Source organism: Rhinatrema bivittatum, chromosome 3 (genome assembly GCF_901001135.1).
Source record: "Rhinatrema bivittatum chromosome 3, aRhiBiv1.1, whole genome shotgun sequence".
Taxonomy (NCBI): domain Eukaryota; kingdom Metazoa; phylum Chordata; class Amphibia; order Gymnophiona; family Rhinatrematidae; genus Rhinatrema; species Rhinatrema bivittatum.
The window spans coordinates 388,988,740-388,996,085 of record NC_042617.1 but is presented as its reverse complement, the minus strand read 5'-3'; positions in this window follow the sequence as shown (position 1 = coordinate 388,996,085).

Here is a 7,346-nt window from a genome sequence, read left to right as displayed (position 1 = left end):
ATTGTTGAACCCTGGAACTCATAAGAAGAAATTGTTTACCTTTTTTCTGAGTCTATTTAGAGACATCAGGAAATGCCTTCACTTTCAAATGTAGGAAAGTTTCAGATCTATGTTGAAAAAATAATTTTAATAGTCAGTCTTTGTCAGGTTCAAGGATGAAAGTAATTATAAGTGTAGCAGGGACAGCCAATTTTGAATCTGAGGAATCCAGCAAAGCAGATACATCCAATATAGCACCATCAGAAGGCTCCAAAAGCAATTTGCCTCTCCTTGTACTCCATCTGAATTCCTCTTAAAAGATGGCAAATGGAATATTTTTTAAACTGGAGGCATAGCTCTCAGGAGCATGAAGAATCTCAATAAGGTACCTCCTAAATATCTCTCTTGGAAACTGCGAAAACAATTTGGGAAATTTTACAAACCTGAGGTTCTTACTTCTATCAGTGTTTTCAAAATTTTCCATTTTCAAAGCAAGAATTACATTTTCTTTAATAACAGCCTCTTGAGTAGTTTTAACAACATTTATATTTGATCAAACAGATACAAGTTGTTGACCCAAATCTGTTGTGGTATTTCTTAAAGCCTGAACTCACCTTTCCAAACCAGTAAAGTTCTGGACTAGAGGAGACAGTTGCTGGGATATACTGAATTCCCAAGATCCATAATAGTCTCCCAAATTGCTTCCAAGGATAAAAAAGATCTCCTTACCGATAAAGATGGCTGAGAAAGTAATTGAAACTTACTCAGTTCACTGCCATCAGAAGCTCTGCCTTATTCCAGTCTACCACCTCTAGCCATTTCTTCACCCGGTAGTCCTGAAACACTCGCAGGACTCGTAGCAGGACCTTCCATTCCTGACCCCGCGGGTGTTGTCAGCCCGAATGCTTCATCTGCCAACACACCTAATGGCTCTCGGGAGGTTCTAACAGCGGCAGGATTGCTGGGTGGCGTTCTCTGCACCGGGCTCAACAGTGACAATGAGCCTGGGAGAGAAGGGAGCTCAAATTCCCCTCCCCTGCTCTCTAACGGCTGAGTCCCTGACATGGATTGGTTGTGGACAACGTGGGCGACCATCGGGCCCGTTAGAGGAGGCTTCGGGTGGATTGCGAGGATAGGTCCAGACTTGGGCTTCCTCTTTCGACTCATAACAGGTAAAAAAAAGAAGCAAGAAGAAAAAAATAAAGCAATCGGCCCGTCGGAGATCCAAACTCTGCCGTCTACTGATTGGCCATCTTGTATCCCTCAGTTAAAAGGTATTTTGAATATACAGTTATGCAGATCTAGATTTCAGAAAGATTTGCAGATCCACCTACCAGGTGAATGTTACCATGTGGATTCTTTCTTCCATGGCTAAGGAAGCCTCACAAGATTGTTGGAAGAACTGCTACTAATGGACAATATTATATAATATATTTCAGCTTATCTATTGATACTAAGTAAATATACAATTATAGATACAAAGAGAGTGGTGGGGGCATCATGTGCATCTACATACATATGTAGATAATGCGAGTATTCCTACTTACTGGTAGTTACTATAATCAACCTACAAGGATTTAATCAGTCTTTTCTAGATATGGGGCTACAGGTTAGCTACAGTGAGGGAATGGGGAATAAAGCAGTCTTTCGCAAAGCCAGGCACAGGTAATCACAAGCATAGCTGAGCTCAAGCTGAGAGCCTTTTGTACTGCAGCAGTACACAATAGTAAGCTGCATCCTACACGAGAGATAAACAAAGGTACATAATTCCCTTCCCCACATTCCAGCATGATGCTTCGTCTGCTATGAGAAATGAGATTGGCATGTTTTAGAATTATTGCACATTTTACAGCGTAATGTTAGGTGCTGACATGTTTCCAGTTGTCTTATTTCAAGTTAGTGACAGCTGAGGCAGAGGGGGGAGCCATGAGGATCTCAGCATGGTGATGGGGGTCCAGGGTTAGAGTAGTATTACTTAAGTAAAAAACAAAAGGTTTATGGAAGGGCTACTGGGATCTCCCAGTAGCCCTTCCATAAACATTTTGGAGAAAGGTTTAGGAGAAAATTCACTTATTTAGCTACACATAGGGTATTGTACCACCCAAGAGGGGATCAATCTATTCTGATTATGCTTTTAGCCACTGGGCTATGTTTACACTCCCAGAAAAGCTGGGAGAAGTTTCATTAACTTGGCTATAATTACCCTGTACATATCATAAAAGCAAAAGTGCTTGGGGGGGGGCTATGAATTTTTTTTATACTCATTCCTTTAAAAAAAAGGGGGTGGGTGGGAAGGGGGGCTTTGGCGAATGGTCAGATTATGAAGTAATCAGCTGTCCATAAACTAACTTTCATATTTATTCTTTTTGAAAACAGAAGCGTCAGGGTCAGTGAAAGAGACATAGGGTGGCAACAGGGCTTAATTTGTGGGGAAATGGCCTGGAACACAGTTCTGGCACTTCTTTTAAGAGGCAGAGCCGCAGGGATGTTCTGCTCCAGCCTCTTCCACTTCAGGCAACATGCAGGCAGGGAAGTGAGACTGGAGCAGAACTTAGAAATCAGCTACTCTCACTAATTCAATCCCTTCTCTCTTGTTTCCTCTTTCTTCCTGTTCTAGAGGGAACAGGAGGGAAAAGGATGATACTGAAGCATCACTGCAGAGCAAAGCACAGGCACTAAAGGGCTTGAATTTGCATGCTTGATATTTATGAGGAGTATAAATGTCAAGACTTCAACCCTAACCTGCTCAAACTTGTGCTCATTCAATGCCTTTTTGTGACTGTTACCCAGGGCTTAATTTTTGGTAGAACTATCCACCTTTTTGGGGGATCTAAAGAGCCAGAGTGGTGCAAATCAGTTCTGGTTCTCCTGCGGAAATGTAACTAAGCTGGTGGTATAAATCAGTTCCAACTCCCTGCAGAAATGGAGAAGAGCTGGTGTTGGCCCCAGAGGAAGTAGAGCAGAGTGGTGGAGCTGCTTACCCTGAGAAGGGAGCAGCCACATGGCCTTGATCTTAGTGCAGTTTTCTGGCATAATCAAGGAGGCCGTGAGGGAAAATGGACAAGAACAAAAAAAACCCCAAGGTGAATACCTGTTAGTCTCACTGCTTCTGCTGCTACTGGATATATTGGCTTCCTGGCCAGGTTGTGGCCTACTGTACTGGCTTCTCAGACCCCAACACCTCTGTCATTTCTTGAGCACCATTGGGTGAAGAATGGCTGAGGGTTGAGCACTAGAGGGTGCTGGAGGCTCACTGAGGAAGCAGGAGAAGGAAGAGTGTGTCTGAGCGTGCATGCACAAGTGCATGTTTAGGGGTATATTTTAAAAACTTGCGCGCACGTCCATGTGCACACACTACCCGGTGTGCACAGATGGACGCGCAATTTTATAACATGCGCACGCTGGTGCGCGCATGTTATAAAATATTGGCTCGGCGTGTGCAACGATGGGGAAGATATATGCATTTACGCATAGCCTGTTCCAATTATGGAGCGGATTGGGAGAGAACATCCCAACCCCATATCCTGCCCTCCTCCTATCCCTATCCTAAATCCCTCTCCCCCCCCCCCCCCCCAATCTATAACTTACCTTTTGCTCCTGCTTCTGAGCAGGAGCAGGTTGCGCGCGCCGCCATCCTGCTGGCACAGCAGCAAATGGCCGCTGTGCTGGGTGCCTCTAGCCACGCCCCCTTTCACTAACCCTAGGACTTACACGTGTCCCAGGGGTTTATGTGCATGGCTGGGCCCTTTGAAAATTGGCCCGGCGTGCGTAAGGTCCAGGTTTCACGAGCGAAAGTGATTTAAAATCCGGCCCTTAGGGTAAAAGGAATTCTCATCCAGCTCTGGCGCTTCCCCTTCACAGCCCTGGCCTTGACCTCACTCTTCCCACCTTGTCTGCCCCCCCCCCCCGCTCTCCAGACTCCACAATTTCACTTCCTTTTTCTCTACAAAGTTTCTCTACAAATTAAGCCCTGGGTGGTAATGACATAGCATCAGTAGAATTATTGATCTTATCATCAGAAGGAACAAAGTTTTATCACTTATTTACACAGATTATAATGGAATGACCTGGGGAGAGCCTGAGATGGGGAGAATAATATATAAAATACATTTACCCAGACAATGGTAAGGGATGATCTGGTTCTTTGGGGTATTTAAGGTTAGTGTCAGAAAAAAGGAACACAACTTATGGCCCGGCGCTACAGAATGAAATATACTAATGGTGAACAATCATTTCGGGGTTTGATAATGAATTCAAGTTAATCTAACACATTATTATATCGACTTTCAAAATAAAATCAAAGTGGTTTACAATAAAATGCATAATTAAAATACAATAAGATAAATAACTTCAGTATAATATAAGTAAAATGATATAATCCATACATAAAAAAGTGAAAAAATTGAAAAATCCAAGCCTAGAAATATGACTCCAGTAGCAATATAGTTAAAAAGATTGTTAAGATCCTGCTCGCGGAGCTCATCCCGCGAGCAGGCCTCTTACCTCCACCACCATCCAGGCCACCGACGCCGTTCCTTTGTGGCAGGGAAGGCTGCTGCTGCTCCAACACCGTTCCTGGCACGGCCCGAAGGCCATCGCCGCCACAGCCTCTTCCCGGCACAGCCCGGAGGCTGCGAACAATGCTTCATCTTCACGGCAGGCTGAGCTGCTGCCGCCGAGTCTCCCTGCGGCAGGGAGCCACTGCTAGCCTGCTCCTCCCTTGCGGCAGGAAGCTACCTATGTCGGGCCCTCATTTTTCAGCCCAGGGCCGCCCCTGCCTGCTTCTGTGTTCTTCGCAGCAGAGACACTGCTGTCCACAGTCCTGTTTCTTCTTGGGCCCTCCTCTAGGTGCCAGCACACGCCTCTTTGCTGTATTTAAAGGGCCAGCGGCGGGAAAAGCCCACAGCCCCACCAAAAGTCCTCTTCAGCCCACTTCCTGCTTCAGCCCTTTAAAAGGGCTCAGTTCCTGTTCCTCGGGGCCATCAGATCAGATGTCATGGTTGTCCATGTTCTTTCTTGCTGGTCCAGGCCTTCCGTGGTCTTTATGTGTCTGAGATGGTTCTTTGTTCCGTGTCTTCATGTTCCTGGTCTCATTCCTTGTCGGAGCTCCTTCGTTGTCTAGTCCTGTTGTTTCAGATGTCTTTCGTTGCCTGTTCCAGATGTTCAGCTGTTCTGAAGTCCTGATGTTCCGAGTGTTCCAAGTTTTCCAAGTTCCGAGTCTGCCAGCTCTTCGAGTCCTCCAGATGGCCACCCCGAGGGTAAATCCGTATGGATCCGGTTCCTGTTTTCAGTCATTGGAGCCTTATTTGGTTGGATCCCCTCCTGGGGCTTGTCTCGTTCCTGCATGGTCTGCGATCAACCTTCCTAGGTTGTTTTGGGCACGCAAGCAGACAATGTGGTCCGCGACCAGCCCATGACGGGCTGTGTAGGTTGCCCTGAGGAACAGTGCCCATCTGTACCATCCAAGTTCCAAGTCCTCATCTGAGTCCTTCCAAATTCCAAGTCCTCATCTGAGTCCTTCCAAGTTCCAAGTCTTCGTCTTGTTCCTGCCCTCAGCCTCTGTCTGGCCTCATGCACTCGTCATTCCCAAGCGGCGGGTCCGAAAGAGCTTTCGAGTGGCTGGAGGGCTACTCCTGAGATCAGTATTGTGTTGCTAGGTCTCACTAGTGAATGTAGGTCCAGCGGACGGCTGATCCTACTTGGTTCCTGTTCCGAGTTCCTTGTCTCAGTTTCAGTCCTGCTTGTTCCTGCTCTGCCCATGCTTGCATGCTCTCTCCTCCCACGGTGTGCCTTGGGGCTCCTCCTTGAGTAGTGCCGTGGTTCAGGGACTCACGTTCTCCCATGAGCTAGCGACCGTGCCTCTGTGTCCTCATCACCAGCCGTAGGCCACGCCTGCATCAGGATCCGAAGCCCGCGAACGTAACAGGATCCAAAGGACTCTAGGCCACGGTCACAACAGCACTACAGGATCCGTAGGCCTCGAGGCCACAGTCGCAACAGTGCAACAGGATCCGAAGGCCATGAGCTTGGTGAGTGTGTGTCTGCGATGGGCTCAAGTTTCCTGGATATTTTTTGAATTCTGTTCCTGGCTTAGAAATTTTTTTGCTCCTAGTTCCTGGACTCTTTTGCCTGGTTAAAAATGTTTTGTTTTTGGTCTCCTTTCTGAGTATGTCCGGATTTTCAAGACCCGCTGGAGGCGCCTGCATCTAGTTTTTTTTTTTTTTTAAACTAGTCCAGCGGTGGAACTCCCTTTGACCAGCAGGAGGTGCCTGCACTAGTTCCAGAGTACATCTCTGCTCATCCTGCAGCGATGTGGTGTTCCATCCTGGGTTCCACATGACCTGCAGGAGGCGCCTGTGCCCAGCTTCCTACATCAGAGTTACCAAGTTCCGCTTCTTCGCTGACATCATCAAGCTTCAAGGAGTATATGCCTACTTGAATTAAATTACAGCAACTCCAGGTCCTTGGATTTGATCAACCATCAGGAGGTGCCTGCACCCTAAACCTGACTTCATTCCTCCAATTCCAATTCAGTCCATGCTTCTCTCAACTCTGTGCTTGTCTTGGGACTAATTCCAGCTACCATCTCGACGCTGCTTTTTACAAGTAGGAAGTCCAGCTTCAAATTCCAACTCAAAGTTCCTGAAATATCATCTTGTTTGGTCTCTTTGCTTTAATTTCATCATGGCAAGTTGTTTGGAATCTAGAGCCCACAGCCTTCATCTTTCTGGTATCCCTTGCACAGTTTCTGAGCTGCTAGACTCTGGATTGGGAAATCCGACTTGTTCTTCATCTGTCCATTTGATGCTGTCTCAGTTGCCAGACAAGGCTCATGATCGCCACCTTCAGACTTGTCTGGGAAGCCTGCATTGTCCTTCAGTTCAGCTTCCATCAGGAAGGACCCCTTGCTCCATCTAGGACTGCTCTTCATGGATGACCAAGACTAGCCAGCTTTCAAATTGTTTTCCACCAGTAAAAGTTGCCATTGTAAGTAATGCTGCCATCAACTTCACTTATCAATCATCCCAAGGATCAAAGAGTGTTGTCTTAAACGTGGCTGGAATTCTTCACCATCTCCAAGTCTGGTATAGAAGATATGCCTTCTTTCCTTCAGCCATTGAGAAGAGGCTGAAGGGGGAGCTTTGAGGAGGGGGTGCTGTTACGATCCTGCTCACGGAGCTCATCCCAAGAGCAAGCTTCTTACCTCCACTGCCATCCAGGCAGTGACATATGTGACATATGAGGGCAAAGGCTAGCGCCGGTGCCATTTTGAATATTGGCAATACGGCCCGAGTGCAGGAGGTCGCTCCCGGACCCCCGCTGGACTTTTGGCAAGTCTTGTGGGGGTCAGGAGGACCCCCCAAGCT